Raw genomic sequence first — 27097 nt, forward strand, 5'->3', positions numbered from 1 at the left:
CCTCAGATCTGAAGAACTTACTTCAAAGAACGAGCAAGAGGAGACCCGTGTCGCCGACAACAGGAGTTTGCCCACCAACACAAAGCATAAGAGCAATACTTTGTCCCTGAGGAAACAGACTTGGAACTCAGTAAACAATCCTGAAGAGAGTGACCCTTGTGGAAGCCAGAAGCAACCCCTGCCTCCCCTGGACTAGTGGTACAAGTCTCCTGCAAACTGCAGGTAAAAACACTCACCGGAACTAAAGAATCGCTGGCCATCGGGCCCTCTGAGGGAATCGCCCAAATCCAGGCGGTCCTATGCAATGTGTGAGTTGCAGTCTTGCCTGTCCCGAAGTTCCAGGCCAGTACGTTACTCCCCCGGACCCAGTGAAGTTCCCAAAGCTTTTCGTGTTGCTTACCACTGCCAAGGCTTGTTGGTTACCAATCCAGTAACCGACCCCCACACTCGAAGCTGCATCAACAAGGTACACCGTGCAACCTTCATCAGCAATCAGCAGCTGTGTACCTGCAGTACTGTGTAAGCGGTAAACACAGCACCACTCGCGGCACCTGTTCAACCACCAAGGACAGCCAGAACAACTCTGCACCAGGACTTCACAGGCTAGGCAAATTGATCTGACTGTTGTGGCCTGCTCCTAGGTCCCGCATGACCTTCAGGGTTCCAAGTAACTTGACCTGCCAAGTGACGATTGTCACTAGTGGATTTTGCCATTGACCACAATGTTATTTTGTCAATGTATTTTACTGCACTGATTTAATATTGCTTCAAAAATCTATAACTACCATTAAATGTATACTATTCTGTTTGTTTTGATGTCTAAATTAGGATAAAAATACACTCCATTTTTATAAATTGGCATCGGATTTCTTGAGTCGTGTCAGTTACTTATTTTCCATGTTGGTACTCTTAAATGCTTAACACATGTTCCTCTAGTAAAGCCTGACTGCCATGTGCCACTCCACCATGTCTGAGCTAAGGATTTATTAGCGTGAATCCAAGGACCATATTTGGGGTATTGTGAGAATATGGCACTGCAAGGCCACCCAGCCATACCACACAATATTCCACTTTCATACACATTAAGAATAATTAAAAACAATTTGCTGTTCTTTAAAACAACTGTCACACTTTATCTCAGGTAGAAACTACTAGGCAGCTGTAATGCAGTGACTGACACAAGCATTTGTTGGACACAAAGGTAGATAGAAGAATGACTCTACTCGTTGAGCTAGGACACATTCAAGCTGTTTTAACGAACCCCAAATAATCATCAATTTACACTGGAACCTCAGACCACAATTCGTCAAAACAAATAACATTTTGCACGTTTAAGATGTTAAACACATCAGGATTAATTGAAAGACAGTTGCAAACCACTACATTCCACCAAGGTTTAATGAGCCCATGGCTATCCTGTGTGTCCTTGTTGTAAATGAAGTTAAAAAAAATGATTATGCCCTAGAGACAAGTTTACCTGCTAACCAGTTCCAGTCCATCCTCACAGGAACTGGTTCCACAAGGCATGTCAGCGATCACTCTATTTCCACTTTGTGTGTTGACATGTATACATATAGATGTAATGGCAATCTTATGAGTAGACAACAGACCTGAGGCATGCCTCAGAATGGAATTGCTCCAATGTTTTGGTGCTATTTGTATATACAAAGACCACTAGTAACTCCAGTATTATTTCCCAATACCAGATGGGTATTCTGTAATAGGAACTTTCTAGACTTTATCCCACATCCCTCAAAGAAAGAGACCATTGAGAAAACCAACTCCACAACATTTTTCTAAGCCATATCATTTTTGTATTTTCTCTCTGGGGAAATCCTGGCAGAGGCAAAAAAATATTTAGGATCACGCCATTACTGATTAAACTCGTTAGAATTGGATGCGAGGCCAAACATTTCAAAACTTTCTCTCTGTTCTTATTCACATAGGAGAATGGAGGAGGTATCACTGTCATTTTCAACCTGAATAGAAATCAAGGGTCTTTCTTGGGCATTCATTTAGGACCAATAAGGCATAGTATACAATCTTGAATTAAGTCTGGGGATCTATTTAAAAGTGAACCAACGGTTTGGGTTCCATACCTGATGATATATTATAACGCAATTCTTTCTGGTATGGCTATCCCTCATACTTGGAAGGGCGCAGAAATCATCCCTAAGGCCTCCCCTTTAGATCCAGTAAATTATCGGCCTATCAGTCTCATTGATGTCCTCCAAAAGGTGTTTGCCCGAATCTTATTAACTAGGCTAGAAAGCTGGATGGAAGAATTCCACATTCTATCGTCCTTCCAAGCAGGCTTTTGCCCTAGAGTTTCCACAATTGATCAACTGTTTAGGTTGCAGTTGGTACACTGGAAAACGGTGTTCTTGGGGAAGGGTTCTCTTTACCTGATCTTTGTGGATCTTAGATCTGCTTTTGATCTGGTACAGAGGGATAAGCTCTAGTTAATCCTACTTGAGATGGGTGCCCCCTCTAACCTTTGTGACCTCTTCAAGCGACTCCATTCTGGAACGTTTGCAAGGGTTCGCTATGGTAGGAATGGTGAGCTCTCTGCGCCCTTCCCGGTGGACAGGGGTGTTAGGCAGGGGTGTGTGTTGGCCCCCACCTTGTTCACTCTATTCATCAATGGTTTGATTACTCATCTTTTGGAGGCAAAGGATCTTGATTCCCCGATTTTAGCAGCACGCAGAATACCGGCCCTAATGTTCGCTGATGACACCCTCCTACTTTCAAAATTTCAATGGGAGCCCAGCGAACATTGGAGGCCTTTTGTTCTTTCTGCTCTTCGAGAAATTTGGAAATAAACCTTTCTAAAACCAAATATATGGTTTTTAATTCCAAACCATCAACCTATCCCCGTCCACATTTGGAGGGATGTTTTCTTGAGAAAGTTTCCACATTTGATTATTTGGGAGCTACTCTGAATGACAGGATGGAGTGGGATTCCCATATGGTCAAGGCTAATCTTAAGTTAATACAATCATCAGGTGGAATTTTAAAGGTTTTTAATGAATGTTCTTACAAACCCGTGGGTCCCCCAGTGGAAATTTATAGGGCTCAGGCTAGGGGAGCGGCATTATACGGTGTAGAGCTCTGGGGTCATGTTAATGCCAGCTCTATGTCCGTTACCGAAAATAATTGTATTAGACGTCTTCTAAACCTCCCTAAGAGTACCCCTTTGATCCCCTTAAGATTGGATTTGGGATTGTGTCCTATCCAGGAGACTATTCTTCATCGACCTCTGTTTTACTGGAGGAGACTTTGGTCTACTCCAGAGTTATTAAGCTACAAGGAGGAGTTAGTCGACCTTTTGTCTATAAGGGGATCGGGCAAAATTGCGTGGCTTAAACATGTCAAACAACTCTGCTACGATATACATAGGGAAGATTTGTGGACCTCACCAGAAACATCTTGCCCTCTGACTAGCAAGAGGGCGTTGGGGGGCGTTCTTAACTAGCATCACCTGAATCTCCGAGATCTGGACTCTAGCATGGGCAGGCTGTCTCTTAAATTCTTGGAGGTGAAGGACTACTATGCTTTCGAAAAGTTTTTAGATGACATCCAGCCCTCACTAGCAAAAAAACGTTATCTTCAGTTCAGACACGGATCTTTACCTTTGAGGGCTTTGACAAACAAATGGATGCCCTCGTCATCCAGGTGGTGCCCTTGCCCTGATTGCGAGCATGTAGAGGAGACTGATGTGCATGTTTTGCTTTTCTGTCCCTCCTATAACAGGGCTCGATTTAAATGGATCATTTCCCTTTGCAATTTAAGAGGTCTTAGGGATTACAGGGAAGTCTTTAGACTATTAAAATTTGATACGACCCCTGTGTTTGTCTTTGCCACTTCGAGATTTCTTTTCTCCATGTGGTTCGCAAGAAAAGTAATGATTAAGGCAAACCATGTGTAGCATTATGTTGTTCTATTTATAGATCTACTGTTCCTCTTCCTGGTCACTAACTGTTTTTATTGTCGATATTGTTTTCTAAGCATATTTTATCTATTGTATTATGGCTGAGTATGTACTATGAATTTTTATCATTGTATTTTTGTACTATATACCTGTGCTTTTATGGTTTTTAACCGAAATAAAGCTGTTAATGATGATGAATTAAGTCTTAAGAAATAATTTTACTGGTGTGGTCTTTTGCAGAGCAGGATTGCGACAGTCTAGCTAATTTGAACTGGGTTCATTGATCCCTGACATAAACTCAGTTTCAGTCTCTCTGCCCACTTTGGGGTCTGAAACTGTTACATTTCTTTTGTGTTATTGGTTGTCTGCACAGCAAGTAAGATTTCTGACACCAGACCCATGGCCGTTTCCAATAATAATATATGGGATTGGTGGCACCAAAGATCAAAACAGTATTCAGTGTGCATCAACACAAACTGATATTTTGATTGATTTCATTGTTGCCGGTCGCTTCCGTTTAAATTGGGCCTCTGAAAATGAAATAGAATTCAACAACATGAAAACAAAGTGTACATGTGAACCTTTGACTGAATATGAACTACCAATGGCTGTCACTAATTAAGGAAATCACAAAAGACAGTTCGGAAAAAAATCAAACATATTTTCAGCACCTATCAGAGAAAAAGAACTAGATAAAAAACCATGGGTCCATGATCATTTGAACCTAGAGAGATTTGTGACCAAGGCTCAGGTGCGCTGAAAGTTTCATTATTTTACTGTGCCCCGATTAAAGGATATATACTGAGCTGCTGGAGTGCCTGAGGTACTGGACTGAAAACAATGAATTGCAGGACACATATATTTGTGTGTGTGTGTGTGTGTGTAAGTATATATTGCATAAGTATATATATTGAATAAGTAAATATTTATGTGTGTGTGTGTGTGTGTGTGTGTGTGTGTGTGTGTAAGTATATATTGAATAAGTATATATATTGAATAAGTAAATATTTGTGTGTGGGTGTAAGTATATATTGAATAAGTATATATATTGAATAAGTAAATATTTGTGTGTGTGTAAGTATATATTGAATAATATATTAGTCAATATATACTTACACACACACACACACACACACACACACACACACAAATATATGTGTTCTGCAATTCATTGTTTCAGTCAAGAACGTCAGGCACTCCAGCAGCTCAGTATATATCCTTTAAGCGGGGCACAGTAACATCAGTCAATTACCTCAGGGTATGGGCCTATATTGCTATCGAGGTATTCTGATGACAGTCATAAATCACGAGAACAAAGGCCTTGGGGTTTATGAATGTTGCCTGAACACTATAGGACCATATTACATGTAACTTGTTATGTATTTTTGATATGACACGATTAATTAATCGATTATAGTACTGTTTTCACAGATTTTGAGCATTTAAACGCCATCTGTTCAGTATTCATTGTTTATCTGAGAGTCCAGATATGTTTGTCAATGTTTTGATAAATATGTGTTTTTGTTGAGGAAAATGAGCTAATATTTAAAATATGCGTTATGCACTCATCTATAGTATTGTAAGTTAAATTTCAAATGCATAGCACATTGTAAGAAAATTAAAAACAGGCATTCCCAAATGTGCTTGCCACTAGTGAACGAGTTTAACAAGACACATAAAGAAAGAACATGTGCAATGTGGCACAATGTATTTTTTGCGGACAGGGTTCAACATTTACAATGTTAATTTTCACACACTGGGGAGGATTCATTGGTAGTTATGTGCATTCAGGATGAGTCTTCAAGTGTGACTTTCTCAGATTTGCTGACTAATTCTGAGAACAGCACTACTGTTTTTCAAACTATATATGAAGGAAAGATGAAATTCTGTTAAGTGTGTTGTTTTTAACATTTTTATTTCTTTGGAGAAACGAAATATCCTGCAAACTAATTCAGCACTGTAAATTAGGGAAAATCATTCACAGTTAAACCCCCTTTTCTGTGACACGGGAGCTTTGAAACTACAGTCTAATATCCAATAAGAAGGCTTAACCTTATAATACACATATTACCTAAGTATATATGCGAATGTACACTTTGTTCTGGGCTATGTTATACAGGGTAAACCTGCTTTGGTCCCTAGAATGCTGAGCAGACATTCATTTGCAACACCCTTATCTGAACTGACTCAAGTCTCAGGGTAGGGCACAGCAAGGTCACTAGACCAAAGGGTTATCAACTCGAACCGAGTCACGAGAGGACGGCATTCCAATCCTTTTTTAGCAGCTAAAGAATTACGGGATAAAATGTCTCCTTACCACTTTAGGAGATGGTCACTGACCAGCTCTGCCTGTAATGCTAAGCAACTTTTGGAATGATCTATTCGGAACTTTAAAACAGGGGGAGGGGGCGTTTGTAGCACACTTACTCAATAGAGTTTTAGCAGAGGGTTTGGCCATTCCCAGAGGGCAGGGGTTGCAAACTAAGGTTGTCCATAAAAGTAGGGTCTGACACAAAATCTTCAACAGCACAAAGAGGAACCATGCGTAATTCCACCTAATGCACACCTACTTTGAAGCGTCAAGGTAACAATTAAGGATGCTTGTGTTTCATTAGCTGCTCAATGCCTTCAGATAGCGCAGCAGGCTGGAGAAGCCAGCTTTGTTCCATGATAACTTCCCATGCCAATGACTTTAATAGATTGTACTGCAATTTCAACAAATTACATGAAAGGTACACAGAGGTAGAGTCATGGCAGTGGCTGGCTTTTTTCTTTCACTTTCACATACTTTTGGGTCGCCCGCACTTTGCCCGGGACTTGGCTGTTGGTTTGTCCAGAGCGGCTTGAAGACTGAAAAGTGAGTGTTTACAAGCACATTTGAGGCTTTCATCAAAAAAGACATTCACTTACAAGATGTAAAATATTTTGTGCCTTAATACTATTAGGAATCGATTATCAAAACCATTCACGGATGTAAAAAAACATTTATGGCCATAAATGTCACGGTTAATGTCCAACACCAGTACATAAAAGGATGCTGGTCAGGCATAAATGGCTTTGCTACTGAGAAACCGTACCGTCACTACTGTAAACAACTGTGCAGTAGTTAATCCCGTGCAAGGGGTGGGAAGTAGAAGGTTTGCGTTGTTTTCAAACTCATCTCTGGCCCCTCACTACCCTGGACATTGTCACAGCTTTACTCCAGGAAAGCACTGATATAGTTCCCCTTCTAGACCGGGAAGGGTAACGGAACACCTCAAACCTTTTAAGGGTGCAGGGATATCGGTATCTAAAGAAAGTGCAATTGATTAATCAAACATAACTCATGATGCGAAAGGGCATGCTGCTCAAGTCAGCTAAGAAAACAAATCCATATTAGTCATGAAAGATGTTTAATCTTACATTTCATAATAACAGTCACAAAATCAATATTTGAAGGGCAGGAAAGCTCTACTTCCCATAAAGAGAAATTAGCAGTTCAAAACCTTTTCTTCTCCTCAGTCCAATTATTGGTCATCTTTTACTCCGTGTGACCACTTCTTGCCTATCGATGCTCCTCTTTCTTTGCTGCTCAGCTCACAGGTAAATCCAGTTTCCTTTTGGGTCCTGTTTCTTCTTGCAAGGAGTTCCACTAAAGGCTGTTTCTTTTTTTTGTAAAAGCTTTATTTAATTTTGTTGAAAACAAAGGAAAAAAAAAAGAAAAAAAAAACAGCGCCAGCCGCGCACAACTTCCCACGCAGGGGGTACATTAAGTGTGGGGGGAGGCCGCAGCGAGCAAGAAAGTTCGAGAGCTTAGTCCTCCAATGCCGCCAGTCATAAGACCTACAGGGACAACGGGCCCACTTCCCGGCTCCACATGCGCAGTGGGTAGCGGAGTTCAGCTCATTTCCAGTCGTCAACCCCCAACATAGCACGGGCCACTGGGGCCACCTTCCCCACCTCCAGTGCTACCGGCCTCCCCCTCGCCATCTAGGCATGACGCAACACCCTCGAAACTAAAACCCCCCTACCTCTAACCCCCCCTCCCCCCCAGTGGTGGTAGCACTCATACACGCTAACTACAATCTGCAACAGACACTCATAGCTGAAACTGATGGAGGGCTCGGGTCGACGGTGGGGCCACCGCAGCTGGTAAACCCACGGAAAGAAAGTGAACCATTGGTCCCCAGCGGAAAATGAAATTCTTGAAGTTACCCAGAAAAATATTCGCCATCCTCTCCGTGCCCAACAACTTCCACAACCTCGCATGCCATAACGAAATCGCCGGGGCTTCCTTTTTCTTCCAGGCTGCCGCCAGAGTAATCTTGGCCGCACCTATGCAGAGCCAGAGAATCTGTCTGTCCGCTCGGGTTTGACGCTCAAGGAGTGGATCCCGGAGGCCCAGTAGCACCTGAGCCAAGGAGCCCGAGATCGGGTATCCCAGGATCTCTTTAATGTGTGACAAGATCTCCTCCCAGTAGGGGCGGATGATCGGACAATCCCACCAGATATGGCGAAAGTCCCCCAGCAACCCACAGCCCCTCCAGCATCTATCAGAGGAGGCAGGGAATATGCGGTGCAGCTTGGCGGGCGAGAGGTACCAATCCAGCATGGTCTTGAGATGCGCCTCTCTCAGTTCCACCGAGTGATTATACTGGGTCATATCTTTCCAGAGACGGAGCCACTCGGTATTGGTGATGTCGCGGCCGACGAGGTCCTCCCAGAGGCCCATGTATCGCGGTCTCGGGGAAACGACCGTGGCTAAAAGGTGGCCATACAGGAAGGAGATGGCCCCGCGCATGGACGAGGAGTGGGACAGAAAGACCTCAAAGGGGGTGGGCGGCCTAGACGCCGCCTCACCAACGGACGCAGATAGTGCCCAATGCAGCATTTGAGCGTGGCGGAACTGTTCCGATTGAGGAACCCCGTAGTCGCGCCTACAGTTGGCAAACATCAGCGGGGCATAGCCATGAAATAAATGTGTCAGGGCCAGGCAGCCCCCCTCCCGCCAGGCATCGAAGGGCCCCTTTCGCATCGCAGGAGGGAATGCCGGGTTGAAGTGTATGGGCGTAAAGGGCGATGGGAATGTAGTCCACCGCTCATCTCCAGATACCGAATCCCATACTTTTAGAGCGGTACCAGTGGGCGTGCTGATGTACGCGTTCCGAGGTCTGTCCCCCTTTGGCCTCCACACTAAATCCCATATCGTCAGCCCCGCCACGCTTCTATCCATATGCAGCCAGTGTTTCTCCGAGAGGGACTGAGTCCACTCCACCAAAACCCTGAGTTGAGCCGCCTTGTAGTAGAGGCGCAGGTCCGGTAGGCCCACCCCCCCCTCTCCCCGAGGGCGCCGGAGGGTGGTAAAAGAGAACCGAGCCCGACCCCCCTGCCACACAAAGCGGAGCAGAAGGGTCTGAACGCGCCGAAAAAAATCACCGTCCAAGACAATAGGAAGAGCCTGGAATAGATATAAGAACTTCGGGAGGAGTGTCATTTTGATCGCATGAATCCGTCCTAGCCACGAGATGAACATCGGCTTCCAGCGGCACAGGTCAGCCTGGACCGTGGCCAAAAGGGGAGGGAAATTAGCCGAGAATAGTTTCCCCACCGTGGGGGTTAGGCGGACCCCTAAGTAAAGTAATGAGGAGTGGGTCCACGGCATTGGTGAAAGGAGTCGGAGGCGGTCCACCTCTGGCGCAGAAAGCGTGAGGTTAAGAATATATGATTTATCGTAGTTCACCTTGAAGCCCGCCACCGCCTCGAATTGCGCCAGTGCCGCCTGGACCTGGGGGAGTGAGTGCTCAGGTTCGGCCAGGGAGAGCAAGACATCATCCGCGAATAAGGAGATCTTGTGCTGTTCGCCCGTGAACGGCAAGCCTCGTATGCCCGGTTGCTCTCGGATCGCCAACGCCAAAGGCTTTATGCTTAAGGCAAAGAGCAACGGAGAAAGGGGGCACCCCTGCCGCGTGCCTCGTGAGTGGGAGAAAAAAGTGGAGAAATGACCGTTGACCATGACCCGTGACTGGGGGTCGCTATAGTTAGCCCTAAGCATGGTCAAGAACCGGTCCGAAAACCCAAACACTGCCAAAGCTCGGAACAGGAAGTGCCAGTCCACCCGGTCGAACGCCTTCTCGGCGTCTAGGCCGAGCAGTACCGCCGGGATATTAAAGCGGTTGGACTTCTCAATGAGGTGAATCACCCTTCTAATGTTGTCATGCGTTTGCCGCCCCTTGATAAAGCCGGATTGGTCAGGGTGAATGAGGACCGGCATAAGATCCTGCAGTCGGGCTGCAAGGATAGAAGAGTAGAGTTTGGCGTCAATGTTGAGTAGGGCGATCGGCCTATACGACGAGCAGGTGGAGGGGTCTTTACCCAGCTTGGGGATAATGGAAATGACCGCCTCCGCCATTGAAGCCGAGGAGACCCCCGAGTCGGCCATTGCGTTGAAGAGCTGAACCAAGAAGCCACTGATGTCAGCAGCAAAGGACTGGTAAAAGAGGGCCGAAAACCCGTCAGCCCCAGGCGCCTTATGGGGCTTCAAGGACTTGATGGCGGTGAGCACCTCCTCTCGGGAAATGGGAGCGGAGAGGGGCTCATTCCAGTCATTCGACACCCGAGGGAGCGGAAGTGCGTTCAAGTAGTCCAATTGGGCCACGGGGTCAAGAGTGCTGCCCGCGTATAGCTGCGCATAGTACTCCCCGAAGAGCTCAGCCTTCGCAACATCACAGTGCCTCAACTCGCCAGCCGCATTCCGCACTCCTCCTATATAGTCCCTCTCCCGCTTCCGATCGAAGCTGGCGAGCCAGGTGCTTCCCCACCTTGTTCCCCTGAGAGTAGGAGAGGTGGCGGAGCTTCAGGAGGGTAAACTCCGCTCTGTTGTTATAATGAGCCCGGAGTTTGACCCTAAGGGCAGTCAGCGGTCGCAAGATCTGTTGGGAGGGCTTGGTCTTGTGAGCCAACTCTAGTGCGGAGAGTTCCCGTTCTAACGCCTCACGCTTCGTCCTCCTCAAACGATTTAGAGCTGCTGTAAGGGCCAGGCAACTACCCCGTATTGACGCCTTGAAAGCGTCCCACGTATTGAAGACTGAGGTGTCATGCACCGGGTTGAAATCGAAGAAGTCCCGAATCGCTTTACGGAGCTCCTTGCAGTAGGACTCATCGCGGACCAGGGAGGCAGGGAAGTACCACCTACGCGGGGCATTCCCCTCTGGTGCCCAGCAGAGGCCCATCGCGAAGAGACCATGGTCAGATACAGAGAGAGGAAAGATCTTGGCCCCTCGCAGGGATCCCTGAAGGGATTGACTGTAAAAAATATGGTCCAGCCGGGAGTAAGAGTGATGGACGTGAGAGAAAAAAGTGTAATCGCGAGAGTGGGGGTGTATGGAGCGCCAGCCATCCAACAGACCCAGTTCGACAAACCTCTGGCGCAGCTCGTCGGAGAAGAGACCAGTCTCCGCCCTTTGGCGATGCGAACTATCTAGATCCTTATCCCAGACTAAGTTGAAATCTCCCATCATGAACAGTGCCCCCTCCATAAAATCCTCCACTGTGCGCAACAACTCTATAAGGAACCGATTTTGCCCTGCATTGGGCGCATATAACACTAGAAAGGAGCAAGTCTTACCGAGCAGCACACCCTTGACCAAAATCCACCTGCCGTCCCCATCGCTCCGGACCCCCAAGGGTTGAAACTGAAGCGTTGAGCGAATCATCAGGGCTACCCCCCTATGTTTGGAGGTCGCCGAGGACCTGTAAATAAGGGGGAATTGTTTGTGTTTCAAGCGAGACTCATCCTTCCGGGCCAGGTGGGTCTCCTGCAATCCCACCACATCTAAGTGGTGATCCAGGATGTATTTCCAGACCTTCTGGCGTTTCTGGGGGGAGTTCAGACCCTGCACATTCCAAGTTCCTATCGTAACTGGCATAATTCACAATCACACCCTCCATCTCTACCCGTCCCCTCCACAGAAAAACCCTCAGGTGTTCCGCCAACCAGCAACTGCTCCACTCCCAACCATAGTGTCTAGAAGCGAAGCCCCCCTAAGAGCCTCAATAACCCCCCCAGCCTCACCAATCGTCTCGGTACCCTCCCTCCCCGCCTCCCCCATCAGACGCCACTCACACACCACGCACTCCAACAGCCGCGAGCCACCACCACTGGTCCCCCCCACCCCGCTCCCCCGCCCTCCCCCCCGTCCCAAAACCTGCTCCAACAAAAACCCAACAAAGAACCACCCCCCCCCCCCTAACCCCCAAATGAACAGTCCCCAACAAAGAAGAAACCCATGAACCCAAAGGTCCACAGCGAGGGCCAGTGTTGAGACCCCCTGAGAGCAGGACCCCAGATAGCAGTCACTGGTCCGTCTGCTCTCCAGCCCGGGGCGTCTTCCCCAAAAGTACATATTCACCCACGGTACCTGAAGAGAGGGGGGGTGTCCCTCCGACGCTTATCAGCCTCCGTCTTCCCTCAGGCCGCTGACGAGCTGTCCTGCGGCGGCAGCACCGTTACATTTACCACAGAGGCCACTGCCCCATTCCTTTCTTGTTGGCTGGCCGTGGGATCAGGCCTATTCTGCGTTACGGGACGCCCCACTCTATGCCAAGAGGAGGCGCGCCGTCGGCGCCGCGACTGCGATCGGCCATCCCCCGGGGACGGGGCTGCGCTTTCCAATCCAAGGAGGTCTTTGGCAGCCTGCAAGGAACTGAGCTGGACCAGTCTGTTCTGCCACCTGAAGATGAGACGAAAAGGATGGCCCCAGGAGTATGCCACATCATGATCCCGCAGGAAGGACGTCACTGGTTTAAAGTCGCGTCTCTTCTGGAGTGTTGACGCCGCCAAGTCCTGAAACAGTTGGGGACGGTGCCCCCTGAACTGCAGATCGGCAAGACCCCTCGCTTTCCGAAGGATGCGCTCCTTGAGCTGAAAGTCTTGAACGCAGACCAGAATGTCCGGGGGAGGAGCCCCCGCACCCCTCGGCAGACCCACTCTATGCACCCTGTCCATCTTGACCTCTTGAAGATCGGCCTCGGCAAGAATCTGCAGGAAGAGGGCCTCCACGTAGCCACGCAGGTCTCCCGCCTCACCATCCCATGGTACCGCTCGGATGCGGATATTATTCCGGCGGGACCGGTTTTCGAGGTCCTCCGCATGGGCTTGGAGATCCAGGTTCTGCTCCGTCAGCCGCAGCACATCCTGTTGGAGTTGGTGCACGTCTCCCGCTAGCCCCAAATCATGCTCTTCCAGCGTCGCCACCCGTTCACCGATACCATCTACCTCTCTCCTCACGTCCCTGAGATCCGAGGCAAGCTGGGTACGAAGCTCCGAGATGTCCTCCTTGATTGCAGAGAAGAGCTCCAGCATAAAAGCCTTAGTCGCCGGCGCCTCATCATCTCGCTGCCGGGGGGAGACGCTGGGCCCGGGAGGCGTCGCTGGCCGCCCCCCCCTCAGAGGCCCCTCCCTGCCGGACTTCCACTTGCCGGGCTTGCTGGTCATCACGCTCAATAGGACGGACCACGAACACGCAAATGCAGAGTAAGGCAGCGTCCCCCGCCGCTCGATCTCGGCTCGCTGAGGTGGCCTCCCTCGAATGGCTTCCTATCGCTGTAAGGCCCCCCAAGCGCCAGTCCGGACGGCACACCGCCCACCGTTTCTAGATCCTCTTCTTCAGGAGCTCACGGCCAGTTCGGAATGGCGACGGACTCTCCGGGCTCCTCCTGACGTAGCGTCCCCCTCGTAACCACTCCAAGCCGCCACCAATGCACTGGACTCTTGGCCAGGCCTTCCCAACCTAGAACGAAGGCGGAGAAAGCGCACACTCCCGCGTGGGTCGGCAGTCCTCCAGCACTTCAGGTCACTCCACAGGGGCCCCCAGACGCGCAAAGCCACTGCTCCGGGCACCCTCACTCTCCCCGGCAGTCTCCGGGCACCACCTCTGTCCAGCCGCAGGGCACGGGGACCTCTCCAGGAGGGGACCCGTCCCCCAGGCCCCCCTCCGCCAGCAATCCTCTGGACCGGGATACAGCCTCCGGGGGCAAAGCGCCGAGAAAGCCCCTGACAACTCGCCAGTGAAACACCCTCCTGGGCCGGTCAGGGCAAGGGGCCCACGCAACCACTCCTCAGTCCCTGCCCCCAGCCGGGGCTCCTTACCGCTGCGGCCCTGCGGTTCTGTGCAGGTCGGCTGTTCTGGCGTCCGAGGTGCTCCGCGCCACAGTGGGAGGAAAGGTGAGGCCAGCCTTACCCCCGGCCACCGTCGGGGCAGATGCAGACAGGCAGGCGTCCCCCGGGAACCGCCCCGCGGCGGCCGCGAGGTCGATCGGGGTCCCGGTCCCCTGCCGGCAGCGCAGCTCAGCAAAGCGGCCATCCGCCGCGTTCCAACACTGTGGCGGCCGGGTAGATTCCAGTAGGTCCTGCAGGGCACCACACCCTCAGGAGGCTGCCAGATCGCTGGCCGCAGGGGCCGATCCGCACTCCGCAGGCCAGTCACCGCATCGCCGTGGGTAGCCCCCCTCCGGCCACTGCTCCGCTCGAGCTCCCCGGCTTGCTCCGTCACTGCATCCCCGCGGGTAGCCCCGCCTCCAGCCTCCGTCCAGCGCGAGCTCCCCGGCTTGCCCCGCTCGGCCCCGGTACAGGCCCCTTCGCCTCTGGGTGACTCTCTCCGCACCTACAGGCCCGCCACCAGCATCAGGTCACCACCCTGACCACCGGAGGGACCGCACCAGCTTTAGAGCGGCCGGCAGGGTTCAGAGAGGAAGCTGCTAACAACGCTAGGTAAGCGCGGCGGCGGAGGGACTAAAAACACGTCCTACTCCGTCGCCATCTTGGACACGCCCCCCAAAGGCTGTTTCTTGATGCGGGGCACAGTGGAGGTCATAGCTTGTGTATAGAGAGTTTTTCCTTTAAGGTGTGGTGCTTCTTTATGTTTTTCGACAAATTGGACAAGTGAGGAAGCCTTGCGATCATTACACCGAGCAGCAGAAACCTATGGAGGTGGCCGTGGACAGGCTAAGTTGTTGAAAAATGTTTTATCTTTTCCATGAGATGAAAACAATGGACCCCATTTTGTCTTGGATTAGTCAAACAATGAAGCCTTAGGGCCTGATTTAGATTTCGGCGTACAGGTTACTCCGTCACAACGGTGACGGATATTTAGTCCACCAAAATATAAATGCCATATTATCCTAGAGGAATTTTATTTTGGCGGACGGGATATCTGCCACCGTTGTGACGGGGTAACCTGTCTGCCAAAATCTAAATCAGGCAGTTATTCTTTAAGGTGATATCCTGTAAACAGGCAATTTTACTATACTCCATGTCATGTAAAAGGGCGTTGGAGGTAGACGTTCTGGATATTACAGGGAGATCTTTATTCTCAAAGGGTGAGATGTTTGCATAAGGCAGTGAACAAAAAAAGCAGTATCAGGCTAGTTTGAGTCACAGCTTTCTCGGCCAGGCCGAATGCGTTGTAGTGCTTTGGCTTAGGACATATGAGGGCAAGAAGAATAACTGGCTCTCGTGTGGACTGGATTATCTGTTTATTGGACTGTAGAGGCTGCAGCTTGGTTTCGCAAGCCAATTTTATTTCAAGCCAAATAACCTGTTGGCTTCATAGGATATAACAAGCAAAATACTCGCCCTCTGTCCAGACATACACAAAGATTTTCAATACACTTGTGATTGAAAAGAAGACACAGAGGCAATATTTATACCACCCTTCATTCAGGAAATACAACATTGACGGCTGAATCACTTATGATTTATTTTCACGTGATTGCACTTTGAAATTATATTGTCATTATACTGCCTTTGGCGGTTTTTGAGCTCAGTATTGGCAGGAAAAGGATGTTTCTCTGGTGTTGAGGTAGAAGATTGTTATAAAGCTGAAGTGCGCACAGACACACGTTAAGATAGATGTAAAGAACTGTGATGCTTATTTCCTGTAAACTACTTACAAGGTCCCACTACCAGTGGGCTAGGCTCTGGGCATTATGCATCTGGCTCCTCCTCGCCCTCCTGCTCTCTTAATCTGCTGAATGGCCCCATTAGCCAAGGTAGAAAAACATGCTGATCCCCACTCCTCATATGCTGAAGATACACCTGCACCATCCATCAGAAGAGCCTGGTCAGCTTTCTTCTATGAGTTCAGGGTCTCATCTGATCCTAATCCTAGAGGACTGGGGTGTCTCGCAGTTGTCCACTGGAGAAATACCCACATCAGTATCCTCTAGAGTTTGCTTTAAGGATTCTCCTGCAGGCTATGGATGCAGTGGATTGGAGTCACCAGGGATAAAGTCCTTGAGTGAGGATTGCTTGTGTTGGAGAAGGTGTTCTAAATAGCTGAGACCAGCCTTCGGCTTACTCATGCCCCCCTCATGAGGGGCCTGTTAAAAATGGTGTCAGTCTTTTGTTTTTTTTTCATTCTCTCCAGGATGCTGTCAGCTTCCTAGAACAAGGAATGCTGTGCATGTCTTTTCCTGTCAACATTGTCCTTTTATTTGGATTTGATATAGTTATCTCGTTTCCTGATCTGCTCATGGTCCTTTAGCGGGGATGTGATCGTGTGGGAAGAAGTATTAGACATATTGAACACACATCACTTCTGACGGACTCTTCCCTTTGGAACCGTGGGGAGTATTTCTTCAACCTTTAGGGACTTGGCAGATAGAAGGATCAATGACATACGACTTGCCCTTCTTCACATTAACATGAAGTTTTTAGTAGCACCATTCGCCTATGGACACAGGTGTGGTATTTATCCGTGAACTCCTATCCCCCAAAAACATAGTCTAGGAATTGTGTAAATTCCTGCCAGATGGACGGAGGCCCATTCCCCATTTTAAAAGTAACAAGTGTGCCATATCCAGAGAACGGTGTCCTACCAAAACATCAGATTTTAAATGTAATGCTACAAATTGATTCCAGACAGAATATGGACTACCATAATATTGTGAAAGTATAGATTTACAATACTTACACATATGCATACCTTGATGAAATGTATAACTTCAATGTACCTCGATTTGAAACTATGAGTGGCCAATCTATATCTATCTATACACGGTGGTGGTTCCTCCTTATTGGCCCAGGGCTAGGCCCTCTTAGTTTTCTATCCGTTTTTTTATTATACCAAGAGTGAATAGGAATCTTTTATTCACTCTCTGTAGTTGAAAAAAATTCCATTAAGCAAGAGCCTCAGACAGCTTGTTGTGACACTGTCTCATGGCTTGCACAGGCGAACGAAAGCACCTGCACCAGAAATCAGAGAGATTATCCAGGGCTGGTGAAACCCCCTGCCCTGCAAACCTCAGTGCCTGCCCATCTGTGACGTGCTAAAGTGTCACAGCTAAAGGGACCCATGGGCGCAGCAGGCTTAAGCCCTACGGTGCCTTGGGCTACACGCCAATCAGCCTGTCATCCCACCCTTTCCCAACTTGTCACAGAGTTGGGAGGGGGTGGGGTAAAAGAGCAGAGACTGAAATCTCGAATCTTGAAATGCACAGGCTCAAGGCTTCAGTTTCGTGATCCAGCGCTGAAAGCAGAAAGGAGAAGGAGGCCAAACAGGACCTCTGCAGGCAGAAAGGTAAGTACAAATAAAACGTTTACATGTTGTGTGCATTTGGGTGAGTGTGTGTGTGTCTGTGATGGATCGTATGCATGTGTGAGCATGTCTGTGTGTTTGTGGTGTGTGTGAGTGACTGAGACAGTCAGTAACAGAGTGAGTTGGTGAAAATAAATGATAGGAAGACTGAGTACAAATGAGAATTAATTACACGAGTGAGTGAGAATGACAGTGAGTGTTACTGAGGGTGAGAGACTGAGTAAATCGGAGTAAGACTTAGCGAGCCACAGTTTCAGTGAGTCAGAGAATGAGTGAAACAGTATTTGTCAGAGTGTGCATGAGTGGGGCTGATTGAGTCAAAGTGTGTGAGAACGAGTGAAACTGAGTGGAAATGAGTGAGACTGGCTAAAAATGAGTAAGACTAAGTGAGTTAGAGTCAGACTGGGTAAGAAAAAGTGAGAATGAGAGGGAATGAGTAGGACTAAGTATGAGTAAGCTACAGTGAGATTGAGTGAATCAGAATGAGTGGCACTGACTGAATTAGTGAGACTAAGATTGAGACAGAGAGAGTGAGCCTGAGTATGAATGATGAGTTAGAGTGAGGCGGAGTGATTTGGAATGAGCCAAACTGAGTGAATCAGTAAGACAGAGCGAGCCAGAGGGAGACTAAGGGCCTGACTTAGATTTCGGCGAACGGGTTACTCCGACACAATGGTGGCGAATATCTAGTCCGCTGCAATAAAAATCCTATAGGATAATATAGGTTTTATATTTCGGCGGACAGGATATCCGTCTCTGGTGTGATGGAGTAACCCATTCACTGAAATCTAAATAAGGCCTTAAGTGACAATGAGTGAGCCTCGGTGAGACTGAGTGAGAATGAGTGAAAATGATTGCCACTTAGTGAGGATGAGTGAGTCAGCGTGCAATTGAATGAATCAGATTGAGTGAGATTAAGTCAGATTGAGTGGGTCAGAGTGAGAATGAGTTCAACTACGTGAGTAAGTGAGCCCTACTAAGACTGAGTGAGTCAGAGTAAGTAAAAGTGAAGGCAAGTGCAAATGAGAGTAAGTGAATGAGACTGAGTGAGAGAGTAAAACTGAATGCAAGTGAGTGTGAGCGAAACCACCAAACCCTCCGAGACGCAATCAGGCTCAATCATTTGAATTTGAGCCAAGAATTACGCCTCACCACTTTTCAAACTGACCAGTCGCTACTGTCTATACATATGAAAATAGCTTGACATTTGTATTAAAAAAATATGCAACTGAGGTTTAAGTGAAGCCCTTTAATCTATACTCGGTTCTTATAAATTTTTTAACGAGTTGCTGGATTGTCCATATATAATTCAGGAGGATACAAATCAATATCCAGCTGAATATTAGATTCTTTCATCAATGCCAGGATAATCAAATAAACTGAAGAAGCTGACAGGAAAACACTACAAACTCACAAACTGCAAAATCCACAAAAGACACAATATTTAATTAGACTCACCACTACATACACCAAAGCCCAAGGCGCAAATTCAGAGAATCCTCAACACACACAGGGGGTTATTAAGAATGAAACCTGCCTTTCATCAAATATTGCCCGATACTGCATCCATTACGTTCAAAGAGGCCTTTCTCTCTGTCAAGTACTTAGCTATACATATACACTGCTCCTGCAAGGGTACCTAGGTCCGGAGAGAACCTAGAGTGTTTATCAATCAATACCATGAGGCATCATCGAGGGTCTAGAGAGCAGTGGAAGTCTTCAGTAACTATTACTACATCGGAAGAGATGACAACTTCAAGGGTTCAAAGGATGGTCTGCACATGGATTCATGCAGATGGCAGAGTTAGAGGATGACCTCAACCAAGGAGATGACGGTCGAAAACAACACCTTCCACGCAATAGCAATGGTCACAATCTGCTGGTGCACGGTTCAAGAAATAACAGCATGCACCCCTCTCAAAAGTGTACCTAAGGCCGACCATGACTGTCCTTCGCTGAGGCTCTTGAATGTCTGTTTTTCTGCTAGTCCATCAGAGGGCCAAGTGTGGAGCCAGTGACATGCCTCCACCTGTTCTTTGCCCGTATTCCTTTCAGAAACAGGAAGGTCCCCTACCTAGGGTCACAGGTAGAGGTGACAATTGTTCAATAAGGAATCTAATATGCTCTAGGTCTAAATATTTTGTCTGATTTGTAGGAAAAGGATGAAAAAGATGAAATTGCCATGGTGAAATGGTTTCCATACGAGTACATGTTGAAATGTTTATCAACCCCTACACCTGCATGTCCTTTGTTTCTTGGTTGGCCATACATTGTTTTTTCATCTGTGAGTCACCTGCTGGCAGAGGCAATCACTTGAATGGTACAGTTATGTCAGGTTTTATGCTGTAAAACAAACAAGATGATGGATGGAATGTTGCACATTGGCAAAACATTCACTTCAGGTTTTATGCTGTATCAGGTTGGCCCCCAGCACTAATGTACTGGCATCAACAACCAATTTATTGTCGAGAGCTGCATTAATGCATGCCATTTGACTCCTTTAGCTAATTTCTGTTCTTTTCAAAGCTCTTAGCATAGGGGTCAAACCATATGAACACACTGCCTGGCATGTCCACTTACTCAAGAGAATTTTGATTGTGGCAAAGTCCTTGATATATCTTGAGCAGTATCTGGGCATCCCTAAGATGGATCGAAAGTCATAAATGTCTGCTGGAGTTTGTGTTTTTGTGAGTTTTGGGGGTTGAACTTCAGGCCTCCTAACATTGGCCGAGAAAATGTGTCTAAAGAATGTATTTTCAGTTTGTTAGTATCGACATTTCTCTGTAATGGATACCAATTCCAACTTTTTCAGCACCCTATACACGTCCCTTTAATCAACATGTTTTTCATGAGTTTTGTCAAACACCAATACGTTGTTGCTTCATTTAAAGCCATTCAGAACTGGCTTGGCCACCTTGCGGGTGGCTTCTTGAAATGTCTCTGCCGCAGAGGATATCCCAAAATGTACTTGTTTACAGATGAAATCGCCCATGTGGGTGGAGAAGGTTATGTATCAGGACTGAGGATCCTGTTCCATCTGAGCATATGGCTTGTATAGTCCGAGGATTGGATACTTTCAGACAACTAATCTTATGAAATTGCAGGCCTGGGTGAATCTGTTTTTACATGGTCATGTTCAGAACATGCGTTCCCACACAGATGTGGCACTTCCCTGTGTCTTTCTGGGGTATAGTCAAGATTTAGGGTAGCCATATAGCAGTGACAATAGCTTAAAGCAGGATTTAGAGTTTGGTGGACATGTTATGGCCTTCACACTGCCTTTCCGGGTACTCTATTTATAATTGTTTGGACCATCATGTCTCTGATGACAGTGCCCCCACTGGCTCTGCCGGAGAAAACATCACAATAAAGGAGTCAGCTGTCAGTATAAATACATCAGAACATCCATACTGTGTGGAGCGGATTGTCGGATGTGTTTATTTTATTTTTATGTTCACACCACCAGCGTTTGCCTGCCAGTCCTGAACAGAAAAAAAAAATGTTCCCCACACTCTGATAAAAAAACTCCCAGGATGTCAAATGTCATAAGCATTTTGTTTTTCAAAATCAGATTACTGCTTTGGGAGTTCGTTTTTGAAAAACAAAAAAGTTTGCTCAGTAGCTGCATAATATATGATGGATGCTCATCAATCTTACACTACTTTTAGAGGAGCCACCATCGTGGCTGCTCCTCGGAAGGGACAGAGGACCTCTGCCTGGCTGTGGAGATCTCTAAATATGGTGGGCGTTATTCTGGCCAAGGTGGCAAAGGTAATGACCTCTGCCACCATGACTGATAGTGGGCCATCTGCTGAACTCTCAATGAGGTCATAATTCTTTTATGTCTTGTTGCAGTAGGTTGTTGATCTCTTCTTCAATAGCAGCCTGAAGGTACATGTGAGATCAAATGATGGAACTGACCAGGGTGCTTGAGTGATTAGTTGATGTGCTAGGTGAATTGATCTGGCACTAAATATTAATATCCAAAGATCTTGGAAGATATCCAGGAGGTGGGTTACTATGTCACACTTCTGCACAGTTCAAAAGTTGGAAATTAGACCCATGTATTGAGCTGTGACATTGCTCAGGAGGCAGGATCCAGGAACTTCACTTTTCAGGACACGTATGACTTCCTGAATAGAAAGGATCTGGATCTTGTTCAATTCTGTAAAAGTCCTCAAGTTTGTGACAGGGTTCTTGGTGCCCCCTTGAAAATCATCTACAGTACAAGTGTCTGACTGGGGTCTGGGTTCCATTATTTAAAGACAGACTTGCACAATATGTTGCATGCCGCTCCACTGTCAACCACAAAAAGAATTGTTGACCACTAAGTTTCAGCAGCTTGCAGTTTTTCTGTCCTTCAACACTATATTGACGCATTAATCATAGTGCTATTAAAAGCATCTCTGCTCAGCAATCATCGTATAAACATCCTCTGCATCCTGAAGGTCTTGTTGAGTATCTAGAGGCGATTATGCGCTATGTTATTGCAAGATGTGTGCAGTCTGAGGGGGAGGTGTCTTCTAAAGGTTCTTTTTTGTACCCTTTAGATCAGTTTAATATATGCAGGCTAAGTGTTTTTACGATAACATTTGCTAGTAACGTCATCCATTGTGGGATTACTGGCTTTGCAATATTTTATGGCCACTTCTGCCCCTTTTTGTGACAATGGCAGGCGAACTGGTCTCAGCTTCAGCCCCTACGGTGTGCAGTATTTCTGAAAGTGAGAAGTAATCTCAAGGCTTTGTTCTGAAGGCAGTAACACAGCATTCTTAGATAAGCCTCTATCCAATGGCCACTTTATGATTGATTTTCCCAAACTCACAATAACATACCAGTTTCCACAGCCGAATTTCAAAGATACCCAAGGATTTGTCCATGACCTGGGAACAAAATACCTCTCCATGTTCAGGAAACTATTTCTGGCCTGTTTGTCAGTTCTGACACATGGTTTTACGCTAATGCGGAAATATGTAATGCCATCTCTGGCCTACAGTATGCCAGTAAGCCACTTCAATGGAGGCTGGACTGCTTTCATTGTCAGACATAATGGTGCCAAGAAGGAAGCACCACCCGGAGTAATAGATATGACAAGCTAGTGTATTTGAAAATGCGTAAATACCAAATAATGGACGGAATACTGAACATTGTCAAACACTCACTCCCCAATCAGAGATCTGGGCCCAAATCCATTTTTGTTTCTCACTACGCCATTCCAGTTCGGACCCAGCCATATGCAAATCAGTCTTGACCATGCTCCCAATGGGGAACAGCCATTACAACGCGGTTATTACCACGCTGTGCAGTTACATCGCATGCGTTACAACGCATGCGATGTTACAACGCTATGCCATTAGAACGCAAGTCTGTACATCGACTTGCGCTAGATGGCGTGCTAACATTACAAATAGTGTAGTTTACTATCCCAACACCTTCCCTACTGTTAAGTGGACTGGAGTTGGAATAGTAAATTACACTTTTTTAATGTCAGCACGCCATCTAGCGCAAGTCGATGTAAAGACTTGCGTTCTAATGGCATAGCGTTGTAACATCGCATGCGTTGTAACGCATGCGATGTAACTGCACGCGTGGTAAAAACCCGCGTTGTAATATCATACATCCGCTCCCCATGGTAACAGTCCAGCCCAAACTGCATGGGGAGCAGAGTCAAGACTGATTTGCATATGGCTGGGCCCAAACTGGCAAACAAGCGATGTTTTTAGGCCCAGGTCTCTAACTGGGGGTGAGTGTTTGACATTGTTCAGCATTCCATCCATTATTTGTTTGTTTTTGCAGCACAAGCAAGAGTTTTTGGACAGGAGCATGAAGTGACAAGTGATTAAAACAGAAATAAGAAGGTCTACAAGAAGGTCTACTAACTTCACCAGAGTATACGGAAAATGTAGCTTTAAAAAAAAAAAACTTGTTTGCTGATGTAAGTCAGTTAAGTAAAGAAAGCAGAATATTACTCCCCTCCATATCTTTAACCGAACCAAGACTTTACGTCACAGTAGGGCAGAAAACCACTATTGTGCATAACATAGTTATGTATTTACTTACTTTTTAAGGTCATAATGCTCATTATCTATTTATTGGCTGCAGTGTATTAATGCCAATGCAACAACCACTCCCTGGGTTGTTGTTAATTTTAAATGTCACTTGGCTTTAAGCAGCAAAAAAAGATGATAAAGATACAAGACTGCACGCTCTCACCAATAAACACCGAAAAAAAAGAAAAAATCCATAAAGCTCAAATTAAGCAGAGGACAGTGATAAAAGTGACTTCATAAACATCATCCACCCCCAGGCTACCCTATAATTAACTGCACTCACTAAAGCATACACTGGCAGATCCTATAATGATCTTAACTCTGAAACAGACCTTACATACTAATTTGCTTTCATGCGTATGTCAAAGTGAATCAAATTAACGTCGAGAGTATTTCACAGATTCTTTCTTGCTTCCTTGGTGGGCGCACATTATATAGTGAACGCACGCCTACATTTATTTATTTGAATGGATTAAAGCACTTTTATTCAACGCGCTGTACAAAAAAATTAAACAGTAAAGCAATATCAAGGAGAATAAATATGTGGCGTAGTGATGATTTCTTACAACTGGAAAGCAATGTCTGACAGGCATACCTACAGCAATTATTCAAGAATAGAGGGGGCGGGGAAGTCGCACGGGTCTGTGGGAACGACATCAGGTTTGTGCCAGAAAGGTGAATGGACAAAAACCGGGAGAGGTACAGGGCCACAGCATCAACAGAAAACTTAGAACAGTTGACCGGAGAGTCCATGTGGCAAATATAGAGTTATCAATGAGCTGAGTGAGGGGGAGCTAAAGAACTCAAACTTATTAACACAACAATCATTGGCAAAGCCGATAGATCTAGACTATGAGAGAGCTATTGGTTTTGCCAATGTCTTTTAGCCATATTGTCTACCAGCGTGGCTGCTGTTCAGCATGGCTAAAAGTTAGTGGCATGGCTTAGAGTGGAGTGGCATAGAGTGGTGTGGTATGCAGTGGAGTGGTGGGGTGTGGCGTGGAGTGGAATGGCATGGATTAGAGTGGCGCAGTATTGAGTGGCATAGAGTGGAGGGGTGTAGATTGGAGTAGCGTCCATTAATTTGGCATAGAGTAGCGTTGAGTATAGTGGTGTAGAGTACACTGGCGTAGAGTGGAGTGGCACAGAGTGGAGTGGAGTAGAGTGGAGTGGCATGGAGTAGAGCAGAGTGACATAGAGTAGCATCGAGAAGAGTGTCATGGAATGGAGTGAAGTAGCGTAATGTACCGTAGAGTTTATATTGGGTTGTCCATTTTCTGTATCAATAGAGCAGAGTGGCACAGAGTAGAGTGGTGTAGAGTGGAGTGGCACAGAGTGGAACAGCATAGAGTGGAGTGGAGTTGCGTTGAGTGGAGTAGAGTAAAGTGGAGTGCTGTAGAGTGGAGTGGCATGGTGTAGAATGGAGTGGGAAAGAACTGAGTGGCATTGAGCATAATGGAGTTGCTTAGAGCAGAGTGGCGTGGCAAAGTGTGGAGTGGGTTAGAGTGGGGTGCCATAGACTGTGGTGGAGTGGCATAGAGTGGAGTGGGGTGCGTTGGCATAGAATATAGTGGCGTGGAGTGTCATGGAATAGAGAGGTGTGGAGTGGCGTGGCATGGTGTGGAGTGCAGCAAAATGGTGTGCAGTAGAGTGGCATAGAGTAGAGAGGCGTTGAGTGGCGGGGCGTGGCATGGTGTGGAGTGGCAGTGAGTGGAGTGGCACAGAGTAGAGTGCCGTAGAGTAAGGTGGCATAGAGTGGAGTGGCATAGAGTGGAGTAGAGAGATGTAGAGTGGCATTGAATGGAGTGGAGTGGCGCAGAGTAACGTAGAATGGAGTGGCCTAGAGTGGAGTCATGTGGCATGGTGTGGAGTGGCATAGAGTAGAGGGAGTAGCAGTGGTGACTTCTTTTCTAAGGCAGAGGAGCGTCGTCCCACTGCTCTCAGAACAATATAAAAGCAAAAATAAAATGATAATAACAGAAGTTATTTCTGTTATTATCATGACATTTTTAGTATCAGCCAGGTTGAGCAGGGTGGGGCTGAACTCCTGTGACGTCCGGAAGGAGGAGTGGTTGCTGCACTCCAAAGTGCGCATGACTGATTGGCCGGCCCTCTTGGGCCAGCCAAACAGTCATGTGGACTTTGCATGCTCCTCATCAGGCTGCATTACACAGCATGGTGGAGAACATTCCCAGCCTTCCATTCTCATCTGAGCGCCGGGCCACCGCGCTCAAACCAATCACAATGCTGCATTGCAGTGTTGTGAATAACTTAGGGGAGTAAGCCTGTGTGATTCCTGGTTCAAGCCACAGAGAGACGGCAAGAGACGATGGCGGACTTGAGATGCGTTGAGGAGGTAAGTGTTTCTTTAAAATTTTTCAGCCCCCCGTTACCCACCTCCTGCGCCCCTCCACTCTTGTTCCCTGCCAGCCACTATTGATAAGTAGCATAGAGTAAAATGGTGTAGAGTGAAGTGGCAAAGAGTGGAGTAGCATGGTGTCGCATATAATGGAGTGGCACAGAGTGGCATAGTGCAAAGTGGAGATGCATAGAGTAGAGTGGCATAGTGTGGGGTGGCGTAGAGTGGCACAGACTGTAGTTGAGTGTCACAGGCTAGAATTGCGTAGAGTGGAGTTGTGTAGAGTGGAGTGGCGGAGAGCGGTGTAGAGTGGCACAGAGTAGAGTGGCATAGAGCGGAGTAGCGTGCAGTGGTGTAGAATGGAGTGGCACAGAGTAGAACGGCATAGCGTAGAGAGGCACAGGACGACTTGGCTTAGAGTGGAGTGGCATACAGGGGCATAGAGTGGAGAAGCGTAGAGTAGTACAGTAATGGGTGTAAATAACATAAACAAGGAACAGAACTTTAAATCAAAGCAATGGTAAATGGAATGAAAGGGAAGAATGGCCTTGAAAATAGGCGTGCAGCGGCAAGCATCATGAAGGCATTATTGTGTTGTGAGAGGGCGATTTATACATTATAAAGCCTTAATCCAACCCACGTACGTATGAGTGCATGAAAAGATGCAGGTGTAGATAAACAATGTCCAAAAATGTGTTTGAAAACAGACCGATTTGAGAAAGCAGCACAAGGGGCACAAAGGAAGTGTTCTGAAATGTGCACCTCAATCAAGGTGCGATCAGCGGACAACCACTAACTAAGTTGAATGGATCTATATTTGGTCCAAGCTCCGCAGAAAGAAAAGAAAGTGGTGCCCATCACGCACTGGTCATTTAGTAGGCAGCAGTTGGTATAGTGGGTGCTTCACTACGCCTTTGAGTAAATGTAGTTCTTATTAACAGAGTGAGAAATGTGAAAAGTAGTGTTGGTCAAACAGCAATTATACACATGAGTTTTGAATAAGAGAGAAGAACAATGGTTACAATCACAAGGACAAGCCTCTGAAGAAAATGAAATTATCGAACAGATTTTTCTGATATTGTCTTCTACTCGATTTCTGGGTTAGCTATGGAATAGGACATTTCTTGTCACAGTTAATATAAATGAGGTTTAATTCTGAAAGCAATATATATATGTTGAATTT

At 46.9% G+C, this 27097-nt stretch overlaps 1 protein-coding gene across 1 annotated transcript in view; it reads right to left on the bottom strand.

Moving 5' to 3' along the window:
• Window positions 1–27097, bottom strand: part of PYGB (glycogen phosphorylase B) — a 567212-nt gene that overhangs the window by 454539 nt on the left and 85576 nt on the right. The window lies entirely within an intron of this gene.

The sequence above is a fragment of the Triturus cristatus genome, chromosome 6, assembly GCF_964204655.1.
Source record: "Triturus cristatus chromosome 6, aTriCri1.1, whole genome shotgun sequence".
NCBI lineage: Eukaryota > Metazoa > Chordata > Amphibia > Caudata > Salamandridae > Triturus > Triturus cristatus.